The 27,546-nt window shown below is 42.4% G+C and overlaps 1 protein-coding gene and 1 long non-coding RNA gene across 5 annotated transcripts in view; one reads left to right on the top strand and one right to left on the bottom strand.

The window, feature by feature from the left end:
• CCSER1 (coiled-coil serine rich protein 1) overlaps positions 1–7,800 on the bottom strand; it is a 452,482-nt gene extending 444,682 nt beyond the window's left edge. Inside the window, exons 1-2 of one of the 3 annotated variants that reach the window (XM_042808390.1) lie at positions 7,545–7,800; positions 6,319–6,488 (exon numbers count right to left, since the gene is read on the bottom strand). The gene's annotated coding sequence lies outside the window, so the exon portion shown is untranslated. The remainder of the gene's footprint in view (positions 1–6,318; positions 6,489–7,544) is intronic. The other 2 variants (XM_042808391.1, XM_042808392.1) reach the window with 2 other exon arrangements.
• A 128-nt stretch (positions 7,801–7,928) lies between these two features.
• On the top strand, positions 7,929–10,594 carry LOC116963260. Of its 2 annotated transcripts, none has more exons than XR_006167026.1 (3): positions 7,929–7,976; positions 8,316–8,513; positions 8,643–10,594. It is a non-coding gene; the product is annotated as an uncharacterized LOC116963260 (long non-coding RNA). The 2 variants fall into 2 exon arrangements; XR_006167027.1 differs by lacking the exon at positions 7,929–7,976 and adding an exon at positions 7,984–7,997.
• The last annotated feature ends 16,952 nt before the right edge of the window (positions 10,595–27,546 follow it).

Genomic DNA, 27,546 nt, shown 5'->3' with positions numbered 1-27,546 from the left:
TTCTAACAGCCTTTGTGTGGTAGAGTAAAATAAAGGCATGGAGGTGGGAGAATGTAACAGCTGATTTTTCTTTCATTCCCCACCACCTCTCCTCTATATCTTTTTCTTCCCCATCTCAGTAGATGCCCTAGAGTTTGCTAGTTATAAAATAAAGATTAGTAGATAAAAAGAAGCCATTTGTGGTGTCAACTCTTAACAGCTGACAAACTAATTTCTCTATATTCCTCTCACTTCCTTCTTATCTACTCCATATGCATATTTTCCACAACTCTCTGCTCAAATTTTACTTTGAAATATAGTTTTCCCCAATCTTATATTCTACCTTCTACCTTCCCATTATTTATCAACTTCTGAAAATTTAAAATCCAGGTGATTATTTTAACATCTCCAGTCTTTTTAACCTCTGCTCCTGCTGGACTTCATAAAAACTCTGAATGCCTTGTTTCCTATCTGATATTGTGCCTTTGCATAATTATCATTACTATAGAATAGGTGCCCATACGTACAGAACAGTTTATTTTCAGACACACTGAAGTTATATCAATTGCATTTGCAGTGTCTTGACCATTCTGAAAATTCGTATTCCTATTCTTCTGGACTCTCAAATCATCGTAAGAAAAAAAACTTGATAACCTAATTTTTAGAGGTACTAGTAACTTAATGACGTAACAAAGAACATAAGAACAGTACATGCTCGGTAACTTTTGAAAAATCAGTCATTGACAAAAACAAATGCACTCCAAAGCAAACTAACAGACACTAAAATATTATTTAAGGGTATAATCAAGGCCTCATTAAAATCAATAGTACTTTTACCACTGGCTTACAGGGTCAATATTTCTCACAGAGCTTATAGCTGCTACATTAAAAAAAAAAAAAAAAATGGTTTGAAAACACTAACATATTAGGAGTCTTGAGTGTTCTACCCACAATATCATCGCTGCACTAACTATAGCTACAAAACACTAGAGAATTCACACAAAACAGAACCACATTACTTTGCTACTCACAGCGAGGGCAGAGCCTGGCATCACCTTTGCACACCACATTCCTTATACCACATCTTCTTTTATGTTGGGCAACAGCAAAATCGAAAGAGAACAGAAGATACCCACCTGACTCTCCCACCCCAGGGTCCTTGGCAGCTCATTAACCTCTAACAGAAGGAATGGAGGTGGAGGGATTGGAATGCCTTCACAGACTGCCTCTGGAAGACACACAGGTGTGCCCTCCCATACTACTGTTTTATTTGGGGGTTTTTTGTTGTTTTTTTTTTTTTTTTTTTTTTTCCCCAAATAGCCAAGTAGTCATGCAGCAAATGATTATATCACGTTTGCACTTCTACATGCATGTCGAAACTAACATTTGTATTACATGATAGCAACTTGTAAATGCTATTTCCTACAGATGCTGTGTGTCCCAACAATACTTGGTTTAGGTATCAAGAAATATTAAAAGTTTAATATGTATTGGTGTTTATTATCTACAGCTGCCTTGTCATTTTAAGCACAATTGATACCTTGCACTCAAAGCTGAAGGCATGATCTGCTCTCAAGGTAGTTGAGAGGTCTGTGAATCTGAAAGAATGTGCACCAACTTGCAGCATCACTTTAATTTAAATAAATATGTAGAAAGCCACATCATTTTCCCTATTGCCATTTTCTGCCAGTCACCTCTCTTTCAGCAATATTGAGAGAAAAAACATTAATATACCATTGGAAGAATCTGCTTACCAAGACAGTTTATTAACATTTTTGAATATTGCAAATGAAATTAGCTTGTTAGCACTTTCATCCTTTCAATATATAGATTAGGTTCTTATTTAAAGTTACTGTGTTAACAGCAGAATAAATACTATTTTTCTTGCACAGACTACAGTAATAAGTACTGTGACAATTAATAAAGAAAGTGAAAGGCAATCTTATTTTTGGCAGGGCTGTTATTCTATTTCCATTGTAGTTGTGCCACAACATGTTTCGCTGGTCATCAAGAATCCAGCCTGCATATTTTAAAGTTATTAAACCTGTTAAAAGTCACCAAGGCTCCTAGTCAAACCAGTAACAGTTCTGCCACTGGCTTAAATGACCAAAACTTCTCCCAGAACGAACAGCAAAACTTCGCTCTTCTCCTGTCTCCTCACCAGTCATAGCGTAAAAGAAATTAACACAAAACACTTTAAATAAATAAATAAATGAGCCAGGACAGTACAGAAACACACCCCCCCAGATTGGCACTGCACCCGGTATATCTAGAAGACACTGTATAATTCAGAACTATTCCCTAGTGCACGGGACAAAATACAAAGCCCCAGACGCTGGTGTATTTGGCCGCTGGCAGAGGGGCAGAAGCCGCCACTACCCCGGCAGCACAGCACCCCCCTCCTACCGCGCTCTGGCTGGACCACGGGCCTCCATCCTTCACAGGGTCTGAGGTTCTGCCAGCGTGGCCAGCGATGACGGGTTAACATCATCGGAAGGTGACATTTGCACAGATGTCACTGCTTCACAGGTTCTTCTTCAAATTACAAGTTTAGACTACGTCACAAGCAACGTACAGATGAGGAACCTGTTGAATACTTCTATACTTTCACCCAAGTTAAATCTCACTGTACTACACAGAGTCGGTAACTCAAGAGCTGCTATTTTCACATTAAAACATTTGAAGAGATCACATCAAGATGGCACAAAGGAGCAGGAGAGATGTCCAAAAACAAGACTGAAAGAAGCAAAAACAGAGAAGAAAGCCGGAGATGGAAGGGCACAAGAACCAGTCAGTGTAATTTTCAGAAGTAATGATTTCCATGACCAAAATGTATAGGCAAAGGGTATTTTCTAAAGCTCCCTACCAGTCTGTCACAACTGGTTCTTCACACCGGAAGAAGACAGCTGTGACCCTCAGTAGCATCACTGCCTGGGCTGGATCTCAAATTCCTGATATGCTAGAGCATTATAAAAAATTAAGTGGTATTTCCTTAAATAATGTAAAAGTGTCATTGCATTCTAGGACTGCTGAACTGCTTTCTCTCAAACTTAACAAAACACAATCCAGGAGAAGCTTTTTCTCCTAGACTGAAAAAAATTATATGCTAGTAATTAGTGTTTATAGAGAAAATGCTGCATAACTTTACACCCAAATCGTGCAAATGGATCTGTAGAAGATTTCCACATCTATGCCAAACTATCAAAAAACCTATACTTACACAGTTAAGTCATTAAGATAAGACTGTGGGACTTGCAATGCACATTCCAGTTCAACTGTCTTTCTCTAGCACAAATCAACTGTGTGACTTCAACAAAATCACTGCTTCCACTTCCCATCTATGAAGAAAATAATTACACATTCATACCTCAATACTCACAGGGACTTACACAGAAATATCCAGGGCAAAAAATTAGTATCAGCTATAGTCAACTTAGAACATCATCATTCAGATCTGATAATATACCTCAATTATGTATTTGGGGTCTTTTTTTTTTAAGTTTTTGTGCAGAATTACAAATGCATGCAACAGACTACACTGCACATTTTAAAAATTTCTTGCCCTTTCCACATCCAGGACTTCTCTGCTTTTATTTATTGCTTGCCTGTGGTTTCTTCTTCCTTACACTATCATTGCATGTTATTATAAAACAACTATGCTGTACCAGACAGATCATGTTTCAGGTAAAAGCAATTGACTTTGTAGGAACCATTAACATTTTGATGCCATACAATGAAGAAATGATACTACAAGTCTTCAGTCACAAGAGTGTGTGAGCTTATATTACCCAAGTGATACACTGTGCCGTGTAGTACAGTGAGAACAAGACAAAAAGCAGTAAGTACGAGTAACCACATGTTTAACTAGTGAACAGCTATAGAGGTTTAATGCAGCTGCATGTAATATATATGGCCGCACCTTCCATAACCTCAAAGTTAGAGGCCCTTGCTGAAGCACAGGAATATACATGAAATGTTACAAGTACAAACCACACTACACATTTTAAGTGCTTACAAGTTCTGTATTGCACATACCATCCCACACAGCCAGCACACTCAATAGCTGAAGTGTAATACAAAAGCATATTTACTTTATCAAGGTAACCCGGTTTACTACCATTGCAGAAAACTGCCAAATAAATGCAATAACAAGAAAAAAAACCTGATGAAGTTGCATAGTTATTTCTCAGGAAAAGAACCAGTCCCTACTTGCCATTATTTATGTATCCATTTCCTTTTGTCTCCCCCCCTGTAATGAGCCCCTCCAACTGCAGCAGAACTATTTCACAAGGAGAAAGACCTGAGGCACTGAATCTTACAACAAGCTAACTTCTTATAACAAGTAACTTCTGCAAGATAGGCGATACAGTTCAGTTCTTCCCCCTAACGAGCTGGTAGACATGCACTGCTTATTAATTTGACTTGAAGTGTCTATAAGGTTTCTTTTCACTGACACACAAATGCTGTTTCATCTCATGCTTTCCTTGTATTAATCAACCTCAGAAAAACAACTGTGCAGCTTTCACTTCTTAACCTTAAAGGTCTGTAACACCTGGTAAATACATAGCCTCCTTATATTAGGACATCTTCAAAAGTAAGTGAAAAGAATCCAGAAATGTAAACTCTATGAAAATGTCAAGTCCTCTGAATGTGCAGATTTTTATGTTTTTCAAAATCTGCCATTAAGTTTATTTTGACAAAGTGCTTTTCCCAGTGACTTGTATCTGTGCAATTCACAGCAACACATAAAAAAAACACACGTCAACCTTATGTATTTCTGACCTTCCAAATCCTCCAGATGGGCTAATACAGCAAAGCCATAGTATCTTCCATTAACTTTCATGGAGGAGCGGAAATTGGTCCAGATGGAGCAACATCTCTATGTTTCTCTTGCAATTTATGAAAAACTCTATCTAGTGAACAAAAACATTGCCAAATTTATTGTAAGTTGTTCTATGTCCAGCTATTAACTACAAATGCTTACGTGAGGCATTAGGCTTGAATCAAGGAGGAAAAACTCAACCACACACAGCTTACGCAGCATGACAGATCGTGCTCTCACACAACCATATGCTTAGACCTGAAGACACAAGATGCTTTTTCAGCATCTTCTGTAACTAACAGACTTAAATACCAAACACCCTCTCTTGTAACCCAGGCATGGTAAGTAACCTAAGTACTGTTGTTCCAGGTCCTCCTCGCGGTACAGGTCCCCATGTCTATACCCCTACTCAGGCCCGCACCAAGCTCTCCAGATGCAGGCCCTGCTTAAGCCAGTGTGCGCCAGTTATTCCAAAAGTCCTGCCAGGGACTACAGCCAGGGCTCCAGGACCTCACCCTGCGGGCTGATAGACAGCTTTCCCACTGAACTAAATTCCCCTCACCAAACTGCCACAGAAAGCTGCTGCACTTAGTATCCCTCCAAACGAAACCTGGGAAGTTCTTCAAACTACAGGGACCATTGCAGTCCAGACTCCAAGGAGTAAAGGAACTCCGATGTGCAGCAAATATCCCTTGTTTGTACAACATGCTTTCAGCAGATCCTGGACAGCCACATATTGCCTTCTATTTAGGGAATTTAGAAGGTAGTGCCTATTTAAGGGACATTGCCCTCCATCTGGGATGCCAGAGATGAATAATAACTTCAGGGTGAAAAGAGTCATCACCATGTCTCCAGGAGAACTTTCTAAGGCTAGCTGTTCCTCTGGGCTATTCCAGGTCTGAGTCAGCCCTTCCCATTTCCATTTCTAAAAAAAACATACTTGAAATATTTTTTACTGTTTTTGCAGTAATCCTCTGCCCTACAGCAGCCTCAAAAATCATAGCTAAAGCGAGCCACTGCAGAGATGATCATCAATGCAAAAAAATACTATGTACCATTACTACTTCTAGCTAGGTAAATACAAGTATCATTGTCCTTTATACCAATTGCATTTGTACTACAGAGGCACATACAATGAGGAGTTGTAAAGAGGGCAAGAACCCTCCTGAATGATTAGGCGCAATGTCTTTGCTATCTGAGCTTTTCCAGTTCATTAATATTTCACTTTTATATATTCCTCAGCTGCTTTTACAACATGTTCCTTTCTCTCCTTCTTAAGTATGAGCAAGGAGAATTGTTTGAAGTAACTAGTAGACCTTGCCTCACATCCCCACCTCCATGCCCCTTGAGAGTTTAACACTTCAAGTGCAATATATACTAGATAGAAAAACACATCTGGCGTAGAAAAGGATAAGAGGAGATTCTGAGTCTCTCTTCTAGTTACATTCAACTATAAAGGTGTGCAATAAGAAAATAAAGCGTAACACAGTTTCTCTTCTCGATGCTGAGACACTTACTGTTGTCAATCTCAAAGGCGAGAAGGTGACATAAAGCTGTGGGGGTTCCCGGTTCTGTGGAAAAGCAGAACCACCACGTTCCTTCGCAAGACAACTCGCAGCACTGCTCTTTTCCTTGCCAAAAGTGAAAGACAACCTCTTTCAGCCAGGAGAAACAACATAAAAACTACCTAGAGGAAATAGGGGATTTTCATGAACCGCTTCCGTAACAAGCATTACCATCACCTTCTGCTCCACTTTCAAGCGTGCCATGCAATTTCGGAAAACACAGGCAGCATCCTCCAGCTCCTGCCTCCAAATCCAACCCCACGGCAAAGGCCACACAGGGCAGCCAGTGCCTCAGCCCTACCCATTCACCCCTCGGAACCCTCTCCTGCCTGCCGTGCCCACAAGTTAACTGTAGATTGCTCAAAAAACCCGGGCGGGGGGGGTGTAAGAAAGAGAAAGAGAGAGGAGAGAAGGGAGAGAAGAAAGAGGGGGGGGGGGGGGGGGGGGGGGGGAATTAAAAAAAAAAGAAAGAAAGAAAGAAAGGCCAAAAAAGCATCTGATCTTCTTCCCCCTGCACCTGCAGCAGCGAGGCCGGAGCCGACTCCCGGAGAGGTGCAGCCGCCGCGGCAGCGGCTCCCCCCGCTGCGCCCCCGCGCAGGCCGGGCCCGGCGGGCCCCCCCACCGCCCCCGGCCTCCCCCCGCCCCCACCCCTGCCCCGGGCTGTCACCTGCGGGCGCCGAGCCCCCGACCGCCCCCGCCACAAAGGCGCTAGCGCCGGCGTCCGTGTGTCCGTCCCCCCTCCCCGCCGCCGCCACCACCACCACCACGGGCTCCCCGGCCGCCCTCCCTAATCCCCGCCGCTACCGGGGATCCGCGCAGAGCTGCGGCACCGGCAGCCCCGATCCGCCACTGCAGCCGCGCCGCGGGTGGGCGCAGGGCAGCCGGCGGCCGCCGCCCCGCCGGCGGGGAAGGCGAGGCCGGGCGAGGGGTTGGGCCGCCCGCCCCCCCCCGGGGCCACCCCCCCCCCCCGCATCCCCTCAGCACCTGGGAGGCGAGGCGGCCCCCGCCGCTGCCGCCGCGCGCCGCCGCGCTCTCCCCGCCGGCCGCCGCCTCCGGAGCCCCGCGGCGCCCCGCGGCCTGGCCCGGCTCCCCCCTCAGCGCCGCGCCGGGGAGCTCAGCCCGGCGCTGCCGCCCGGGGCGGGGGGGGGGACGGGGGGGACACACACACACCGCGTTACCTGGCCGGGCTCCTCCAGCGCCCGGGGCGCTCGCCGTCCTCCGGCGGCGGGGGCTGGGGGACCCTCCCGGCCCCCTGAGGCGCCGCCACCGCCCCGCTGGGTGCGCGGGTGGGTGCGCGTTCCCTGCGTCCCCCCCCCCGGCGCGGGGGTGAATAATCCGTCCGAAGCGGCGGCGCCCCAGCCCGTCTGTTTGTCCGTCCGTCAGCCCGTCATGTCGCGGCCGGGCGTGTGCGCGTGTGCATGTGTATGTGTATGTATAGCGTGTGTGCGTGTGCGTGTGTGTGTGTGTGTGCGCGCGCGGATTGGCGGCGTGTGGGGAGGGCGGGGGCGGGGCGGGCCGGGGCGGCGCTTCCGCGCGTGTGCCGGTGCGGGGCGCGTGTGCCCGCGGCGCGGTGCGGGACGGCCTCTCCCCGCGTGTCCGTGTCCGTGTCCGTGCGTACACGCGTGTCGCGGGTGTGTGTGTGTGGGGGGGGGGTGTGGGGGGGTGCCGCCCCGCGTTGCCACCTGCCGGCGCTGCCCCCCCGCCGCTGCGGGGCCGGTGAGGCGGGGTCCGCACCCCACGGGGCTCCGCGGGTGGGGGGGTGGGTCGGGCAAAGCAGCTCCCCCGGTCTGCTCGGGCGAGACGCAAACACGCGGGGGGGGGGGGGGAGGATTCAGCTCCGCTCCGGTGTGTTTACACTCACCATCTGCCTCGGGGATTTGTATTTATTTCTTTCGCTTTCCCGCAGGGCGGTGGAGCCGTCTGATTTCACTTCCTCATCCTCTTTCCAGATACGTGTTTTGCCATTATTTTCCAGCGGCTCCGTGGCCATCCCGGCGCATTGCCGATCCTGGGAGGGGAACAAGGAAACGGCGCTTGAGAAGTCGTCTCCGCTCCCAAGGCAGGTCTTGTCTGCACCGCTGTAAGAGCAGGAATGAGCCCCCCGGAGTATGGGGTCAGAGCAGAGGCAAATTACATGGCGTTTAAACGTAATTAATTAAGTTCCTTATTCAATTCTGAAAGGAAACGTTAAACAGAGAATAACCTTATTCTCTGAAACTCATGCTGAAAGAATACGATTGAGTTTTCATCCTGTTTTTCCTTGGCAATTTATACAGGATCCTTCCTGCGTCATGTATCAAAGTGAACTATCTTGCCTCAGTAAGGACATCATTTGAGTAAAATGAGTGACAATTCACAAGTGACAGACTGCAGATATGTGCCCTGTCCACTCATATTACAAAAAAAAATAATATACATAATTTGATGAACTGAAGAAACACACTGACTTTGCAGACTTAAGTCTCCACAGGAACAAAGCATGTTCTTCATTCAGTAACAAGATTGCTCACGCTGAAACTGAAGAACCCAAAGAAATTTTAACTATTAGGCTTATACAGAGAAATGCAGGTCAGAATGGCGTGAGAGTTTTGAAGAATTTTGAGTAAAACACATTTCCACAAAATACAGCTACAACTTAACAACAGCGGTGAGGTTCTGCTGAAATTCTGAGTAAGAATTGTGTGAGAGTGCAGAAGGAGTTGTGTCTGTGTCACATTTGGTATGAAAGTTTCAGGAAACCGAATGCTTATAAATACATCTTTACAAAAGCTAAACTTTTAAACAAGAAAGTTCACCATACCTGATTATATTTAAATATAACTCTGTCAACCTGTTCAACATGTTCTTGAGACTGTTCTATGAAATGTAATAACCAAACCTAAAGGTGTTTCTGTTTCTTCTTGGGCCAGATAATAAACCTAAAACAGATAAAATGTTCTGCGGTCACAGAGAACCGTCTGGTGTATGCAGCACACAGTAGTACCACAGAGATGCTACGTGGAGAGAAACAGATTTTTAGTATCTGTCATCCGCATTTAAAAAGCAAAAAATTTCATGTGACACCACCTCAAGAGTAAATGCTCATTAGTGGAAGTACCTACCTTCACAGTTTGTGAATTTCGAACAAGACTATGTGGTAACCAGACTGTTTTACTGAGAGCTAGTCCACAGCCCAGCAAAGCATTTAAGCATGTACTCAACTCTGTGTGCACGAGCCGTCTCAGGGAAGACTGGGGTATTTGCCGTATATAAAATTATGGGTCTGCTTAGCCGCTCTATTAAGCTGAGACAGCCTTGAAGTTAGAGGCAGAGGAATCTGTGTTTTGCTGAATCAGGGTTTTCCCGAGTCTTGCATGATTTTCAAACTCTGTCTCTCACTCTCCTTCTCCCCTGTATTCAGCAGAAGATTCCCAGAGCTTCCTAATGGTTAACTCCGACTCTTGGGCACATTGCTATAAGCTCTCCTGGCCGCCGTTGCCCTGAAAGGTGAGCCCCTGTGATTAAGCAGCGCTTCCAGACACACTCACAAGTGATGCTTCCAGTGAAGCCGGCAAGGCTTTGATCAGCCCGGTGACACAGGCAGACGAACAACAGCCAGCAGCTAGAGGTTATACAGAATAATGGCAGCTTTTCCAATGCTAAATTGTGTTCTAGTGAATTGGGGGCAAAAAAAAAAAAAAAAAAAAAAAAAAAAAAAAAAAAAAAGACCCAAACATTGTAATAAGCTTAAGCATCGAACAATACCTGATTTTGAAGTAGGTTTGCTAACTGAGACCCCAACAGGTAGCTATGGGAGCTACGGGAGGAGAAACACTTGTGGCCACCACACCCTGGACCTGCCCAAGCACACGTAACCCCGTTCTTCTTCTCCCACCAGTTTCCTACTGGTGTGGCCCGGGCGGCTTCAGCAGAAAGCCTTTCTGCATGACAGCGTATTTCACCAAAATCTTCATTAGGTTTTGCTAGCTCAAGAAAGCCTTAGGAGGAAGTTCCAGATTCAGAGATGTGCGGATTCACCAGGAACAAGATCTCCTCACTGACTGAGAAATAAACGTCCTGAAAGTCACTACAGCTGACACGTCTGATCGCCTTGCATCGTCTAGCTGCTCTTTCCATTCCCACTTAGTCTGTGTTCATTCTTTGTTGCCTGACCAATGATTTCACATGATTCCCCCATATCTGACACTTCCTCCTTCCTAATAAATAAGAGGGATGTGGTTTTTTCACACTTTTGCCATTTTGTTGTGTTTTTTTTTTTTCCCCACATGTCAGTGTGGATCCACCACAGGACAGACACAGGGGGAGCTGAGGCATGTGAGATCAAATCAGTTTCAACAGGTATGTCCGTCAGGGTTGAGCGTGCATCCCTGTGTAAACATCCCTTCGCCAAACAGGCATCTCCCTCTCTATCCCTGAGACAAGCCTTTGGCACAGAGAGGTGCTAGTCTGCCTTATTCAACAGACCGGGCACGCAGTGGTTGCCTGCATGAGTGACCCGGACTGCATGGAGTTTGGGGCTGGCCACAGATATAAGCAGTCCTTTTGGGGTAAAACAGACTCATCTCTGTTTTGTAGAAGCATTTTATGAGCCTGGGAGGAACTGGTTCTGGGAGGACAGCTAAGGACGCCAAGCAGTGACTCATGACCACAGGCTGGGAGAGTAACCTAACCTTGGTACTGGGGTCCTCTGGGGAGTCTTGGGAGGTCCAGGGACTCTCTGGCTGTATGGACTTCACTAAAAGTTTTTCTCTAACAATATTATTTGAGCCAGGTTGGCACTGGGGGTGTTGCTACACCACAGCAACCATGAAGCACTCTGGCGACAGGTCTTGGTTTACCTTACCATCACAGGAGAGGGCAGAGGAGGCCTCCTGTGCCCAGTGGCTTCCACTCTCCTTTCAAGAAGCATCTGTTCAGTGGGGCATTGTCACGCTAATCAATATGTATTGGTTTTGTATTGCATATGATCATATCCACTTACACCTTTGGAGCAAGGATTAATCAAGTGACCTTCTGCTTGCTGTATGGTGCCATGTATGTACAGTGTACTGAATAAATACTCACTGAAACTGGTCAGTTAAAAGAGATGAATTTTATCATGCTAGTACTGAAATCTCCAAGGGAAGTTGAAGTCCGCTTTAGTTAATCATAAAAGAATAGTAATCTGAAGCAGTTTTAAAATCAATGTTCATGGGTTTTGTCCCTTGCTTTTAAACAGGCTGTACATTGATTTATAGTCTCTGCCACTTGGGCTCCCTTGGCACCAATGGCACATATGACACCACTTTTTAGGAATATAACCACCTTTGCTACTGAGGCCAGAAAGAACAATTACGATTAGAAATGATTAATTTCTGTTCATTCAAAAAGATAAATGCCCCTTACGTTCCCAAAATTTAGTTTATTAAATTGAACTAAAAAGGTTATTTGACTACCTCTGTAGTGAGATAACTGACATGAATTTACATTTGATGAAAAATCTCCAGTTTGGCATCAAAAAAGGATCAGTCCCCACACCCTTGCTTTTCTCATTGTTTAGCTGTTAAAACAACTCAGTTCATCTATTTTGGCTCTGTTATTTCTTTGCAAACAGATTCAAGAAGTTAATGCAGATATTGTCATTGTTCACTGCTAGAAATTGGGATGCCAGTGAACGTATAGCTACCACAGAAGGGCAGCAAACAGATTTCCCTGTAACAAAACAGCTTTGTGAATACCTTTTATCAGTTAGTCTGATTTTAAGCACTCTCAATATGCATGCTTCGTGTTTTACTGTTATCAATATAATTAAAATATTAAAAATCTTATCAGCTCTAGTATTCATATAAATGAGCTTAGACGTATAGTTTGTTTACAATTCTATATAGAAAAATGCTATAACTGGAGAATGCAGTTTTGTATAAGCGTAAATGTATTAATTTCAATGTTTCACTGTCAAAACTCTTGGTGAAAAAAAATAACACACCTAACTCAGAGGGACATTTTCCCAGTAAAATCTGAGCACACTGGCTGAGGATCCAATCCTGCAGTTGGTGAGCAAACTCCTGGTTCTCTGTTGTAATCCCTGAGGCCTGACATGGATACATAATTTGAAGGACTCCAAAGGTCTTGGATATTGTATTTTCACAAACAGCAGCTAATAAAAGCATCCAATGGCTGCCTTGTATGTTCGCATGCCTTTTTATTTGGACAACAGAAGTCTGCATAAAGTCAGTTTTACTTCTCATTCTGAGCTCTTTCATTTGAAGGATCCCCATGGCAAAATATTTTGATTCTCCAGGCTCCCAGTGCTTATTTGTTTGTAATTTGTCTGTTCAGCTCTGTAACCTTTGTACTTAAATTGTGGAAATATTTTGGTTTGTCTGGGGATTTTTTCTAAAGGTTATTTTTATAACATTTACATGTTTGGCAAAATTAAAGTTGACAAGCATTCTTTTCAGCCTTGTTATTTATCCATTGTACAAAATGGGAATAGGAAGGAAACCCGCTGAAAGGGAAAACTGTATTTCTATTTGAAACAGATTGAGTGTTACCATTGAAAACATAGTCTGAGGGTGTTATTCTGTACCAGAAAATAGAAGATTAAAAAAGAATAATGTATGCTTCATTTTGTCCTATCTGTGACTCTAATACATCATCACAGCTGGAGTTTTCTACAGTACCACTGAACCTGGGGGGCTGAGCAAATTCTGCATTTAAGTCTCATTAATTAGGTTTGCCTTAGGCCTAAACAGCACCTAAAATTGTTGACTTAGCATGGAATTATAAAAGTTTTCCTCATCTATTTAGTGAGCAGCAACTTCTCTTCTTTGCAGTCAAAAGACCACACATGAGACAAAACAGGAGGTAGGCATCATCTGAGATTATGCAGGGGAATGTAGGATGTCCAGGTGTATACATTAATATGTGGAAATGTATAAGGTGCACCCATATAATATGCAGCGCAACACCTAAAAGACCAGTTAATGAAAAGATTTCCAGCACAGATACACTAAGGGCCCTGCCGTTTGTCGTTACTCCACAGGTAGAGCAATGCCAGCTTTCCAGCATGCCCTTTCCAAAGTCTCCTTTTCACTTCTGCTGCTGTAGATCCAACTTCTCCCCTGAAATGCTCATTATTCATACACCCATCAATCAATACTGACTTTACAGAAGAGAAAACATTTGTTTCACTATTTCTTTAGCTTGTTAAATTTTTTTTAAAAAAATCTGCTGGTAAGAACAGGTAGTTGAACTTTAAATATTGATCAAAGAATAAGAAATAATATCAAAACCAGAAGAATATGTCATGTGAATTATATTATTCAACCAGCTTGTATGCTCTATAACCAGCATTTTGGCAACACCCAGAAAAATATATGAATTCATTCAGTTACTGTTGTGCTTCCACACAGCCTTTCAGTTTGATCTTCAGTAGGAGGAATCTACCTGGAAAAGCAAACTGGAAATAAATATGCAATAACTTCCAAGTCCTCTCAATGCATTATATTTGCATATCCACTCTGTAGTGGTCACATGGGCAAGAATTTGGAAAGCTGTATGTGGATGATCACCAGTGTTTTTTCAGGAAGATGAAGGTCTTCGTATAAAACATCAGCTCCGTATTTCCTCAAGCACAGGAAAAAAAGCACATTTGGTTTTAGATCTTTAGCAGTCACACAAACAAACCTGTGGCAGACCTCGAATGCCTATACAACAGTAAATATGTACCCAAACGAAAATTAAAGCATTTAGACTTAACTAAAAATTCATTTTTTTTTTTTTTTTTAATCCAGGAGGCAGTTTGTTTATGGGCTTCTGCAATACAGTGTGTCTGAATACCCAGCGAGCACATTCCGGTGCCCTGTCTGAGGCTGCAGCTGGAGTGTGGACATATGGGACTAAATGAACTGAAAGGCTCACATTGGAAGCCCCTTGCTGAGCTGGGGTTAGAAGAAAGCTTTCTCAGTCTGACCCTGTTGCCTTTTCCACAGCACCAGCCTTACTTTGTGTTTGCCACCACGTGCAATGCAGGCTCAGGTGGATATGTGTAAATGTGAGATAGTGGTGTTGAAGAGCAGTACTTGCATAGAAATTTCCAAATTTTGTACCAAAGTCCGCAAGAGGTTGGTGCCTTGCATTTCACTTCAAATTGCTCTTGCAGCAGGGGCAGCTTCGCTTCATCAGCCACGGCACCGGCTTCTGTGATCGCGAGGCTCCGGGAGAGAAGGCATCAAGGCACAAGCTCTCACAATGTGCAATCAAACTGAGATGCAAAAACATGCTAAGATGCATCCATTTTCACATTCATGTCTATTATGCCTAGCTTCATGCTTACTATTTATAGAAGAGAGAACATTTTCTTTATTCAAACATCTCATTTTAAAGTCAGTTTCCAAAAATATTCTAGTCTCTATTGTTGCTGGACAGTTGCTGAAACCCGTGTCGTGATTCTGATTTAAGTGCAAGGTCTGCTGCTAGTGGCTGGAAATCTAGTCTACTTAATGAATTTATTGGGCTTTGTCTCACATCCTAAAGGATATTTATTACTTCATTACATACTCCATTATTACACAGTGTTATTGTTATGAACATCACAAACACCCGTGATGTATAGCTCTATCATAGTCAGTATGAGGAAAAAAATCAGCACACTTCCCCAAATATGGGAATACTCAGTGTTGCCTCATGCACTGAATATTTGAACAGGCTCGTGTTTTGGCTCAGGTCCCTGAAGCACATATCCCTTCCAGGGGAACACGGATCTGGAAAAGAAGATCTGTGGTAAAGGGACAAATCTGGTGTTCAGTGAAAGGCACCGGCTCCCTACTGCTCTTCTCCTGTGGAATTTTGTTTCCCAGTCAGTGACCAGTTTATATGACCTGAAGGATGACACTAGAAAGGTCTTTTAAATTCATCCTGGTAATTTAATTATGTATGCTATTTATAGTCACATAAGTATGGTAACTGGCATTAAACAGCCAAATTTTCGGTAGCATGGATTTCAAAAGCATTAGCAAATACAGCAGCACAGAGGATGAGGGTAGAAAGATACCAGAAATTTGTGGAGTTCAGCAGTGCCCAGACATGGCCAAATACATACACTTCACAACTAAATCAATAAGAAAAACTGTTCAAAACACAAAACTAATTTCCACTAATATATAGTGATAATAATTCACACGTCACAGCGTTTCCTGACTTTTATATCTCTATTTACTCTTCCCCGGAGTATAATTTCATATTTATTATGACAATCTTTGAATCATATACCAATAATAAATACGCTCCTTCTGAGATGCATGTACAGAGTAGTTATGAAATAAACACAGATATTTGTTACCAGCTCTATTTAACGCTCAGAGTTTTTCAGATCACTTTAACTCATCTGTGCTTAGGCTATAGACAATTAAGTGCCATTGGAATGGATACTAAATAAAAATGGAAAACGAAAACCTGAGTGTTGTAGCAAGTAAAATGTGCCAGTATATTAAATATGTGTTCATTAACACACACACACATATGCAGTGTGTCTTTCCCTCCCAAGGGCAACAGTAAGTTATGCCTCAACAAGCAGCATGGATTTATGTCCCTAACTGCTTCTCTCTTCAATAAACATTTGTATACCTGCCATGAAACCTGAGGAATCATATATTCTTTAGTTAATTCCAAAATAATTTTTTTTTCTCAAAGATTAATTCAGAATTAGATAATTCTGTTCACTAAATGATTATTTTAAAAAACACTAGGGTTTGTAGGTATAAGGCATTTTTACACAAACTGTTATTGCTTCTCTTTGACCATGTCCGATGTTTGAAGTGATTATATATGGAATCCTTTCATGGAGAAATTGCCACTTAGTCTGTGTTTTCGCCCAGCAGGATTCTGGTTTTCATTGAAAATCTTGGGGACTAAATAAGTCTGAGAGATTTTGGAGAATACATAGGAGCTAAGGACCTAAATCCTATTAAAATACTAGAAATGGGATACTAACTCCCACAGACTTCCTCAAATATTCCATCCTAAATGAAAGTGCTCTTTAAGACTACATTTTCTTTTGAGTCTGTGTGAAACATTTCCTTTGTAAAAAGTAGGATCTCTGAAAATACCAACTGATGCCCACAGATTTTATTTCAAAATTATGACTACCACCTGCACTGTATAAGACCACAAAATTTTAGCCCCTGTAGAAGATATATTGACTCAGTGAAGGAGAAAGCTTGCTATTGAAGCTCATGAGCAAAGGTACATCTATTTTTCTAATACTTAAGTGAAGAACACAAACTTTTATCTGCTGAACTCGATGGCAAAGGTCTTGGTAATTTTAATGGCAGCAGCACTGGACTTGTATCAGTGGGTGAATTATCGATAACCACAGTACTAAACACATCCCCCTATGTAAGGATGGTGCTTATATTTAGAGTCCCAGGAGTTTCTCCCTGACTCTTTGCCAAAAATGGAATTTAGGCCTTAGCTATCAAGAACAGAGCAGGGCTTGGAGCTGTGTATTTTAAGACATCTATAGCGTTAATAGCCAGAATATAAAATCCAGATGGGAGGACGATTACACTCTAATAGCTTTAAAAAGAGAAAGGTAATTACACATATTTGGGGCCTGATCAAAACACTGTTAAAAACTTGTTGAGTAAAAAAGCAGTTGTCTGCAGAAAGCACCTAGTGTTACTGAGCTGCCAATCCTTGACAATTGCTCCCACAGTTGTAGAAATGGCAATAAAGATGAAACATGAAAATTTGTTCTTCATCAATAATGGCTTTTTAATAATAAAAAAAAAAAGTAATAAGATATAAAAATGTTTTTTAAAACTATACATATTCTAAATCTACAAATACATAGAGCACATCTCTGTGAGCAGAGGCAGAATTTTATCCTGTTCCAACTTTTACCAGCTACCTTTTCTGCAAAGACACGTTCTCAGAATCACCAAACAGAAGAAATCATTTATTATTTGCAAATGGAGAAATGTGTCTTTAAAAATCATTTAAATGCATGCATAAATGTCTGAATTATCATTGATAGTATATGCAGTGTTTAAACAAAACTCACTGTTAGGCTCAACTATCAACACCACTCTGCTTTAGCTTTTAAATAGTGAAAAAAAAAAGGGTGGGAGAAGAAAGGCAGCAGAAGTACTAATGCAATTGTTTGATGTGTGTATGAGAGGCAGAGAGGAGGAGGCAGGCTGCTGGCAATGGGAAGCGCTATGCTTTATACTTCTCCCACACCCTCTTTAGCAGAAAATAATTACAGGTGTACATAAAAATCATACTGGTGATTTTATTGGTCTAACATTGCTGTTACATCTCCACTGAACAGTCAATTTTTCATGGATCTTTTTTTCTGTCCCTCGCTGTACGCTATCGCCAGTGAAGAGAGCTGTGAATGCATCTGCCCCTGCACCATTCAGTATGGCAGCTTGCCAGTGGAGGGTGACTGACTTCACTTCAAAATGTTTTCCATTTAATTGGTGTGAAAAAAAACAACAGTCCAATTATCTAAAGGGACCGTGCGGGTTCTCTTCACAGCGAGGAAAATAACAACACCAGTATCCTCTAGTGCAGGAATATCTAGGTTATTTTATTAGAAGACTGATAGGATATTTAACAGCATATTTTTAGAATAACAGTTTTGGCTCTAAAGCCTTGAATTCATGACTGGCCTACTAGGAGAATACTGTGTTAATGGTTCCAACTCTTAAAGCCTGGGTTCAGTCCTTACCCCTGCAAGAAAGCTTCCTCCCAGCCTGCTGTCTGCACCTTCCCCATGCCCCTGTGCAGCTTCAGAAACCCTCAGGGAGACATTGGGTAAAACACTTTAAAGGTACCAAGACTTCAGGGCTAGCAAATAGGTGGGGAAATCCAAAGCGAGTATATCTTCAACACAGCACTAATAATAAAAGTAAAGTCAGATTTTGCAGCAACCTTCTTGGCTCCAACATCCTGTATGTACCAAAATCAGTTGGAAAATTACCATTTACTTCAATGTTGGGTCCACTGCAATCCATTTCTTCCTTGGACTTGATCCAGACTCACTTGTTTCAATTCCATTTGCATTACTCTAACTACACATGGAAGTTGGGCTGAGGGCCGAAGCTGGTTTTGCAGAACAGTTCCTTTTATTCTAATAAAAGGCATAAAAATACTATTTCTATGTGTTGTATATAAACTAGTCCATTGATTTATGATTAAAGTGCATAATTTGAAATGCACACTGAAATGTTTTACTTCTACAAGCCAGAGGCAAAAAAAAAAAAAATTTCCTTTCCAATAGAAAGCCCATTACATCAATAGAATTTTATGTGTGCATGTGTGTAGAAGTTAAGAGTTTTACATAAAATTATCTGGATCTTGCTTATCTTATTGTGGGAATATGCTCTGACCTACCACAGGATAAATTTCTAGAAACTCAGATTCTAGTATTTACTCAGCACTTAAAGGAGAGATGATGTTCAGCACTGGTTGGAAAACTCATTTGTGCCGATTATTACAGTATTTACAGAGGAAAGCCTCCTGACACTGATTGTAGAGTAAGATTTTCTTGAGAAAAAAATCAGACAGAAGGCTTCCAGGGCCTCTCTGCGGGCCAGATTTGCAGGGAAAAATGAGGGCACCTTTCAGCTTCATTCAGGGACCGCTGCTGTCCCTCCGTATTGGATTGGCTGCTGCTGTGGCCTGCTTGTAAATATGGTTTTGACATTGGTATGCGGTTAACTGCATGTGTAGGGATGCTGCCCAAAGAGCTAGAAAGCTGACAAATGCCTAAACATCTACTAGTGCAGTGAGGGGATTGAGGCAGGGGGTCAGAAAGTCACATTCAGATCCCTGCTCAACCCAGCTGCCTGATGTTCAGGTAAGCGCAGTAACCTGGAAACTATTTTCTGTTCTTTCCTGTCTACACTGCATAAGTAACTTCACATTTATTAGCCTGGCCTTTTACATCTAAAGGTAAGTGCAATAACCTGTGGAGCCAGAATCCAGTTGTCTCTTTCTTAAGGCACATTCAGGTAAACACCTCCAGAAGAAGAAACCAAGGGAGACTCAGCCCTCCAGAGTATCTGTTTGTCATCATCATTCCTCTGAGGAGTAAATCATAGGGATTCATGTTTTTGTGAAACAGGCAGGACAGGAATGTGAACTTGGGCCTCTCACATGTGGCTGTTTTAATCACCAGCCATTGGAAACCAGGCAATGTTGTGCTTCGTCCCTCTACCCAGTCCCCACTAGGCAGGAGTAATTTAGGTCAGAAAGGATCTCAGGAGGTCATCTGGTCCAAGCCCTGCTCAAAGCAGGGCCAACTTCAAAATCGTATATGACTAATATCACATTTTGGAATAAACTCCCAGAAGAGGGTCACATTTTGGATCCCAAATGAAGGGGTGGGTGGCATGTATATAAACTGCAGTTCTTTATTCTATTGTTCACTTCCTAGTGATTCCAAGAGATATGGGCTTTTCTGGTTTCAGAGGATCCTTTCCTCAGACTTTCTTTCACTTTTTTTCCAAAGGAATATAGATGCCCAATTTAGGGCTGAATGCTAAATACACATTGAGTGCTGAGGCACATGGGGAAACCCAGGGAAGGTGGCCCTGACCTGCTAAGCACCCTGGTTCCTCTGCAAGCACTGCAGCACTCTGGAGCACCTTTACCATGACAGGCATTTGTCTGCGGACCCCCCAAGATATCAAATTAGACCCTGTAAAAGGGACATTGCCAGATAAAGTCATCAGACAAAGGAGACACTGGAATTAGAGTATCTGGCATCACACCTCTAACATTGCTTTAGCCTCTGGTTTGCTAATGTGAATAGTAGAGACACACTGCTCACAGTTTTTCACAAGGGATTTTATGAAGCACATTGCTGCTGATTTCCAACATCAGCTATTAAAATATATATATATATAAAATTTTACAAATCTAAACAGATCTTTATGATGGAAAGTATAGACTGAAACCTCAGCTAAGAGCTACTCTTCTGGAAACAGACTTAAAATCCCATTAGTATGTGAATTATTATTTGAATAAAGAACACGCAGAAAGGAATATGAGTGAAGATGATTGTGGTAGAAAAACTATAGGTACAGTAGAAGAAAGTATGACTCAGTACCAGTCACCATAACACATGACAGAGCTTGTGATGTGGTAGAGAGTGGTGAGGCAAAAGCTGTGGACTAACCAGCCTCTTCACAAGCTGACAAAAATATTGAGTAAAGTAAGAAAAAATGAACAAATAAAACCATCTGAACATTAGAACAGTAGCTGTGCAGTTAATTATTTACAATGGGTTAGGACCAAGAGATAGAAAGTTTCTAACTTTCACATAAACAGGTTTGGGTATTTTTTCAGTTGCAGAGCACAAACAACACTGAAACGGTCAGTGGCCAAGGGGTAGTGATTCACCAGTCGGTTATAGCTAGACATAGCTTCAACTCCAAGCTGAATCAAACCGTGCTTTGTGGCATAACCTTAGATGAGTCAGTTGATCATCTTGTTTCACAAGTCTTCTGCCTGGATGCATGAAAATCTATGATGATTTTTTTTATTATTACAACTATCAAAAATAACAAATATTCGATCATTACAAACTAATTAATAGGGAAAGTTGGTCTGGTAGCTAAAAGATTGTTTTCCCAAAACGAATGATGAGGGGCACTGAAGTTTTGGTGTGTTGAGGGTGAATGCGATGGTCAGAGAGCTCATCCGTGCTCTTCTGACATACAGCTGCAGGAATCTGTATCAGTCTTGTGCCAGAAATAAATACGCTTTGATCTCTTTAGTGAACAGACTGCGTGAACCATGGCAGAACCAGATATTCGAGTTTGTCCACCTTCCTGGGAAACCAAACACCATCTCTTTGACCCAAGCACCTCCTCTCCCTGCGGGAGAGGCCGGGCTGGGTGCACGGGCAGGTGCTTGAGAGGAGAGGAGGGTCCTGGTCAGCCCGTGGGACTGGAGAGCTGCTTTGCCCTGGCTGTGCTCTTGGTGCTTGCCACCTCCTCCACACACCCCCTTGGCAGAAGAGTGTCTGAGCACAGTTTCTCACTGTCCTTCCTTCACACTGGGGTGTGGGTTCAAGCTGGCGCCTGGGATGAACCCTCAAAACAGAGATCACCAAAATTTCATGTTGGCCCTTTGCATCATTTTCAGTGTATTTGCATCTGAATGAATGGCAAAATCTTACATCAGTGGGTAAGAGCTGTTAAGCAATTCTCTCAAACCAGTCAACCAACAAGTAACTAGCACCCAAATAATTTTAGATTGGTGGGGAAAAGAGATGCATGTGTAACTCAAAGCTCAGCGTTTCTATTCACATGATGGCAGCAATGTCTTGGCAAACCTTTTACAGCATTTTTTGGTTGTTCCCTGAACCCTCTGCAGCCGAGGAATAAAGACAGCAAGGCCCTCTGTGTACCAGAGCCGGATGCCTAAGGAATCCATCCCCTGCCCCACATGATGGGCTCTCCTGTGAGCCATCCAGCCACAGAGAAACAGGAAAATAACCCCATAGAGGAGCAAGGAGCAAAGACAAGGAGGCCCTTCAGGAAACCCTGGGAACGGGCCAGAGGAACAGCTCTTGCTCTGGTAGTTTTTTTGTTACCAAACCCTAAGGAGGGGGCTTTAGGAAACAGTTCAGGGTTACCTTTTAAATGAGGTAAAACTTGTACATGACCATTCCATAGCATCTCCTCATTTCTTCTTAAATGATACATGACACATACACTTGAATCCCATTTATGAAAAATAAAATCCTTTCTGAACAACATATCTTTTTGGGGAAAGAAAACATTTCTAGCAAGTACTGTGTCAGCCCATCAAACCAATGAAAACCCATGTTTATAAGTAACAGCTAGTAATACCATTGCACATCTGAGATCTTTCCTTCTGTCTGCTAACCATAACGCAGAAAAAAGTGAAATTATCTTCTATGATACAAACGAAAAATACCTGAGGAAAAGAAAGCTTATGTATTTAATTGTGCTTTGCCACTGTGTATTCAATCAAATCTTCTATCATGGTTGACAAGGCCAACTTCGCGCCTTCCTGTTGTTTTGTCAAATAAAACCAGGATGTCATTCTACTGGGGAAAATAATTGTCAACAATAAAAAGGTGGTTTCTTTGACATTTGCTAAAATTTTGCTAAAAAATCTCTTTAGTATGGATCAGTTCATCTCACTAAGTAGGAGAACTGACTGGAAGCTAAGCTCTAGGGCGTGATGCCTACCATTGTGCCTCATGTGAAAATGCAATATCTACATTCCTGATAGCTTAGAGAAAGACATACCCCCTGCCAGGCAAAACACATATGCACATACTCCACTCTCTCTGCCTCAAGTTCATGCTGCAACATTAATGGCTGTTCAGAGATACTTAAAATTTATTTGGGAGGGGGTGGGGCAGTGAACAGTAAGATAATGCTAAGATTGAGATGGACGTGTCTGCAACATCAGCATAATTTTTAGACTGGTTCAGAAAGGTAATCTTGACAGTCCAGTTACAGTGAAAGCCCAGTGGTAGTTCCATATCCATAAAGATATGGAACACTTTTAGTTAAAATTGTGACATATAGGTGATGTCTCAAGGATAAATAGGCCTTAGGGGCACAGGGAGAAGGAACATCAGTCAGATTCCCTGACCTGACTCTCATTTTCCAGTACTACACATAATGCATTCCCAAACAAAAAGGCACAGTTTTGTAGGGATCTTGAATTTTCTTAATTTCATGAGAAAATCATTATACATTGATCTATGAAGCACATGGTTAGGTACTTTGTCATTGGTTATCTGATAATGTATGACAATTTACAGTGATTGTCTACAGAGCTAAACACTTGCAGTGTCATCAAAATCAATCACTGAGATTTTATTTGACATGCAAATTAAGAAGCATGAAGAAATTAAGAAAGATACTGCTTTTTTTCTTTTTTTTTTTTAAGAATACTCAGCAGATGCAAGAAGAATCTTGGAATGGCGTTTAATCTCTTTCTTTTTTTTTTTAATCAACACCACAATTACATTATACATGGGCTGCCTCAGTCTACACAAGAGTAACTTAAATAACTGAGATATTGTATCTTGATGCCTCCAGTACAGTAACAGTTGGGCTGAGTCAGCTGGTGATTAGGTGGAACAAGAGAGATGATATGCCTTCCTTCAGTTTGCTGTGGCATTTGGGGTTCTCAGACCCAAACCTGTCCTTGGCTTCAGCTGCAGGTCATGGGAGGTGATGATGGCTTCAGAGTCTGCGCAATTTCCACTCATAACAACTCTCCTTCAGCCCAAACCACCAAAGCATCCTTTGTGCCTGCCTGGAAGGAGCAGAAATAACCACAGGAAAAACATAGCCCTGGTATTGCCTCCCATTCATGGGCAAAGCAGGAGCTGCTTTGTATTCTGACTTACAAATGCTGAAGCTGCACATATAACCTTGCATTTTGTTTTCCATCTTCTTCCCAGAGGAGGCCACAAAGATGCTCAGGGGGCTGGAGCAGCTCCCCTGTGAGGCCAGGCTGAGAGAGTTGGGGGTGTTCAGCCTGGAGAAGAGAAGGCTCCGGGGAGACCTTAGAGCGGCCTGCCAGTACTTTAAGGGGGCTACAGGAAAGATGGGGAGGGACTCTTTATCAGGGAGTGTAGTGATAGGATGAAGGGTAACAGCTTTAAACTGAAAGAGGGTAGACTTAGGTTAGATAAAAGGAAGAAAAACTTTACCTTGAGGGTGGTGAGGCGCTGGCCCAGGGTGCCCAGAGCAGCTGTGGCTGCCCCCTCCCTGGAAGGGTTCAAGGCCAGGTTGGACGGGGCTGGGAGCACCCTGGGCTGGGGGAAGGGGGCCCTGTCCAGGGCAGGGGGTTGGGACTAGATGGTCTTTCAGGTTCCTTCCAACCCAAAGTGTTCTATGATTCTTTTTCAATTTACTGCTTCTTCAGTGTTGGTCCCTGCACTTAAAACAACTGCCTTGCTAACAAAGGCCAAGTACCAGCTGTATTTTCTTTAGCACTTAAAGTCCCACCTTTTCCAATGAACTTTATTGCTCAGCTAACCTTAAATAATCTTAAATAGCTGCTGCTGCTTCTATATACTGATTTGTCCACATTAAAGCAAATCTTGCCGGTATTGGCTCGTGTAAGAGCAGCAGTTAGTATAACACAAGCAGGGCAGGACCACGTGCCAGGTGTCTCCTTTTAAGCTGTATGTATGTTAAACAGTCAAGTGTTGCATACATTGATGTAGATTAAGAACAAAAAAGTGTTTCCATCTTTCCTTCCAAGACACTTAGTTTGCTGAAAGCTTGTCTTGTTTTTTTTCAGAGAACTACCCATCTATATGTATTTATTATAAATCTCTACGGTATATAGAAAGCTAATGTAAGGTTAGAAATAATTAAAATTAATTGTGAAACTTAATTACAATGAAATAGGGTGAACATCGATAGTAATAGATGCATTAAAATACACTGTCAATAGCTGTATGCATTTAAGCACTCAGCATCAGATATTTCTTGTAGCTGTGTATGGGTTTACTACTTAATTCACAGTATGATTGAATTCATGGTAAACCATTTTCAGAGTGCAGTGATTAATGTCACTAGATAATTGCACAGCACAAATGGCACTACAGCAAATGTCCATGTAAGCACTGGGGAAAAAAGATCATAACGATCAGTACTGTTCCAGAGCCATATCAGATTAATTCAGAAGGGAGACTTAAATTGTTATGCCTTTTTTAAGATATAGACATAGAACTCACAAAACAGATGAATGCTTATCCTTGGAATTCATTCTACTCAGTACTGTGCTTTTCATAAAGCCCGTGGCTTGTCTTCATTCATGAACTATCTCATTGTAAATCAGATGTCACCTGACAAGGTGTTTTGTATTTCATCTTTTTAGCGAAGTAGAGCATCAATTGCCAAAGATAGCCAAGTCAATACAAGAATGTACATAAGTGAGAGCAAATGTATCCACAGAAAATGCAGTCAACCACTTCTATTGTTATTTCAAGCACGTGAGGAGACAGACCTGTATTTCACTTAACCCAATTACAGTCCATTTTATATTTATGAAATTGAGCTGATGGGTGCAGATGGCTGCAGGGTGATTTGTGGTTACAAGCACAAACAAGGGTCGGCGCTCGGGGCTCTGCATGGGGATCTTCCACTGGGACTGGAAGCAACCTTCATGTACTCAGTGTACTCATAGTTCTGTTTAAAATTGGACAAATATTTCCTCTTGGTAAAGCTTTATGTTGTTTTAATTAAATGAGAGACAATACATGTTTAAAACAGTACTATAACTGGCAATTTTGCATTGGTTGGATTAAAGTAGCAGTAAAAAGTAAAATTCCTATGATTTTACTCTTCTTGATCTGCTATGTGGGTAGAAAACAGAAAAAAAGAAAGTCACCCAAGAATCAAATCATCATATTACTAACTCGGGTAGTATCACATGCTAGTGGGTTGGAAATATCCCACCATACAGACTGAGCAAGTTGAAGTAATGGTACAAAACGCTTTTGCAAGTTTCACCAGAGTTGGAAAATAAGAGATTGAGTCTAGCTTGTTGTTCCCCCAGTACATTTTTTTCTGTTGCCAACTACCAAGCAGTTTCATTTGTATCTATCAAGAGAAGCCATCAGGATACACAGAGGGTCTGGAAGTTACTGTGCCTTTTAACAAGCCCATAATAGATAAAACCAGATGTGCCCACTCAACCTCTGCTATGAGACCATTACGAGGCAGTTTGGCAGGGAATACCAAAGCGAATGGCTGCAGTGTCAGATACAGAGACCTAGATAAAGTTCTGATCCATGAGAGTGAGTTCAATGCAAGCCATCATGAACTGCCTGACTCTGAACTCACCCAAGAGCAGACTGGGAGCATCACAGTGAGCCTAGAAGCCCTCACATTTTGAGTAGAAGTCTCTTCCTTAACAGTGTCAGTCATTCCTGGACTTCCTAGAGCAAGCTGACTCCCAGCACTCTCCAAGAAGAGGGAAAAAAAAAAAAAAAAAAAAAGCATCTTTATCATAATATCAGGCTTCCCCAGGGCTCTCCCAGAGACCAAACCTGGAGACTGTACAACAGTGCTGCCTCAAGCATGACCCCAAGCATAGCCAGAGGCTCTCCGTCAGATCTCTGGCAAGAGGAGACAGCTTAAAACAGACACGGGCGGACGTTTGGAGGCAGACTGTCAGCATCAGGGTGCTGGGAGGCTGCAAGGAACCTGGGCGTGTGCGAGGAGGTTGGACATGGAAGATGCAAGTCTACAGCCATTCTTGCTTCTTCCTGTGATCACCACACCCATACACTGCTGATGGGTGTTATCAGAAGCATGCGTGTTTACAGGATCATTAGCAATAATGTTAATATCCCTCACTATCAGCAATCCAAAGATGGTTATGAGAAAAGGGGAAGGGTCTGTTGCCAATCTTGTCATCTTTCTGCTGAGCTCTACCCTCATTTTCATGAGTAGCATAGGATTGTAACTACAGCCCACATTAGTAGAAGTCAGTGTGCATTGACATATCACAGAGGAAACCAAGCCCTTTATCTTCTGAGCAGACTCCTAGTTTATTTTCTTCTGTGATGAAACAGAGATTTTGTGTAGCCTACATTATAAAACTAATTTATAAGCTATTTATTCTAATACCTTCTTTTCAGAGCTTTGGAAATATTCCTCAATGAACAGTTAGCACTAGCAAAGCACATAAGCTTTTATTTGCTTTACAGAAATTAGGTTTGCATTAGGGACCAAAACAGGGGGAGATTGGTTTGGGGAGATATTTATCTGCAGAAGAAAAGTGTGGGGTGGGAAAGAACTAGGTTTGTAGTAAATGCTTGGGTCTAGTTGCAAGCTGCTTCATAAGTGGGGACCTGCATGACACTTGAGAAAATACACAAAATGGTATCAAAAAGGAAGAAGGCTCCATGCACTTGCTACGTCCCTTCTGCCAAAGCACCCTCAGTTTCTTCCTGAGGCTGCTTCAGCCTATCATACAGGAGTAGGAAGATTTGTGTAGCTCTCACTGAATATTCATTTAGATGGGTTGGATTTATTTCACTCTTTCTGGATACATTCAGAAATTACTCTAGTCTACCAGTCAACAGGGGACCACATCAACCCTAACCATAGATGTCATCATCTAAGAGTGTGGTAAACCAAAAATTTCCTTACTACAGTTTTCAGTAGCAGA

The sequence above is a fragment of the Tyto alba genome, unplaced genomic scaffold (genome assembly GCF_018691265.1).
Source record: "Tyto alba isolate M040663 unplaced genomic scaffold, T.alba_DEE_v4.0 Super-Scaffold_6, whole genome shotgun sequence".
NCBI lineage: Eukaryota > Metazoa > Chordata > Aves > Strigiformes > Tytonidae > Tyto > Tyto alba.
The sequence above is the reverse complement of the archived record's forward strand: the minus strand, read 5'-3'. Positions and strand labels throughout refer to the sequence as shown.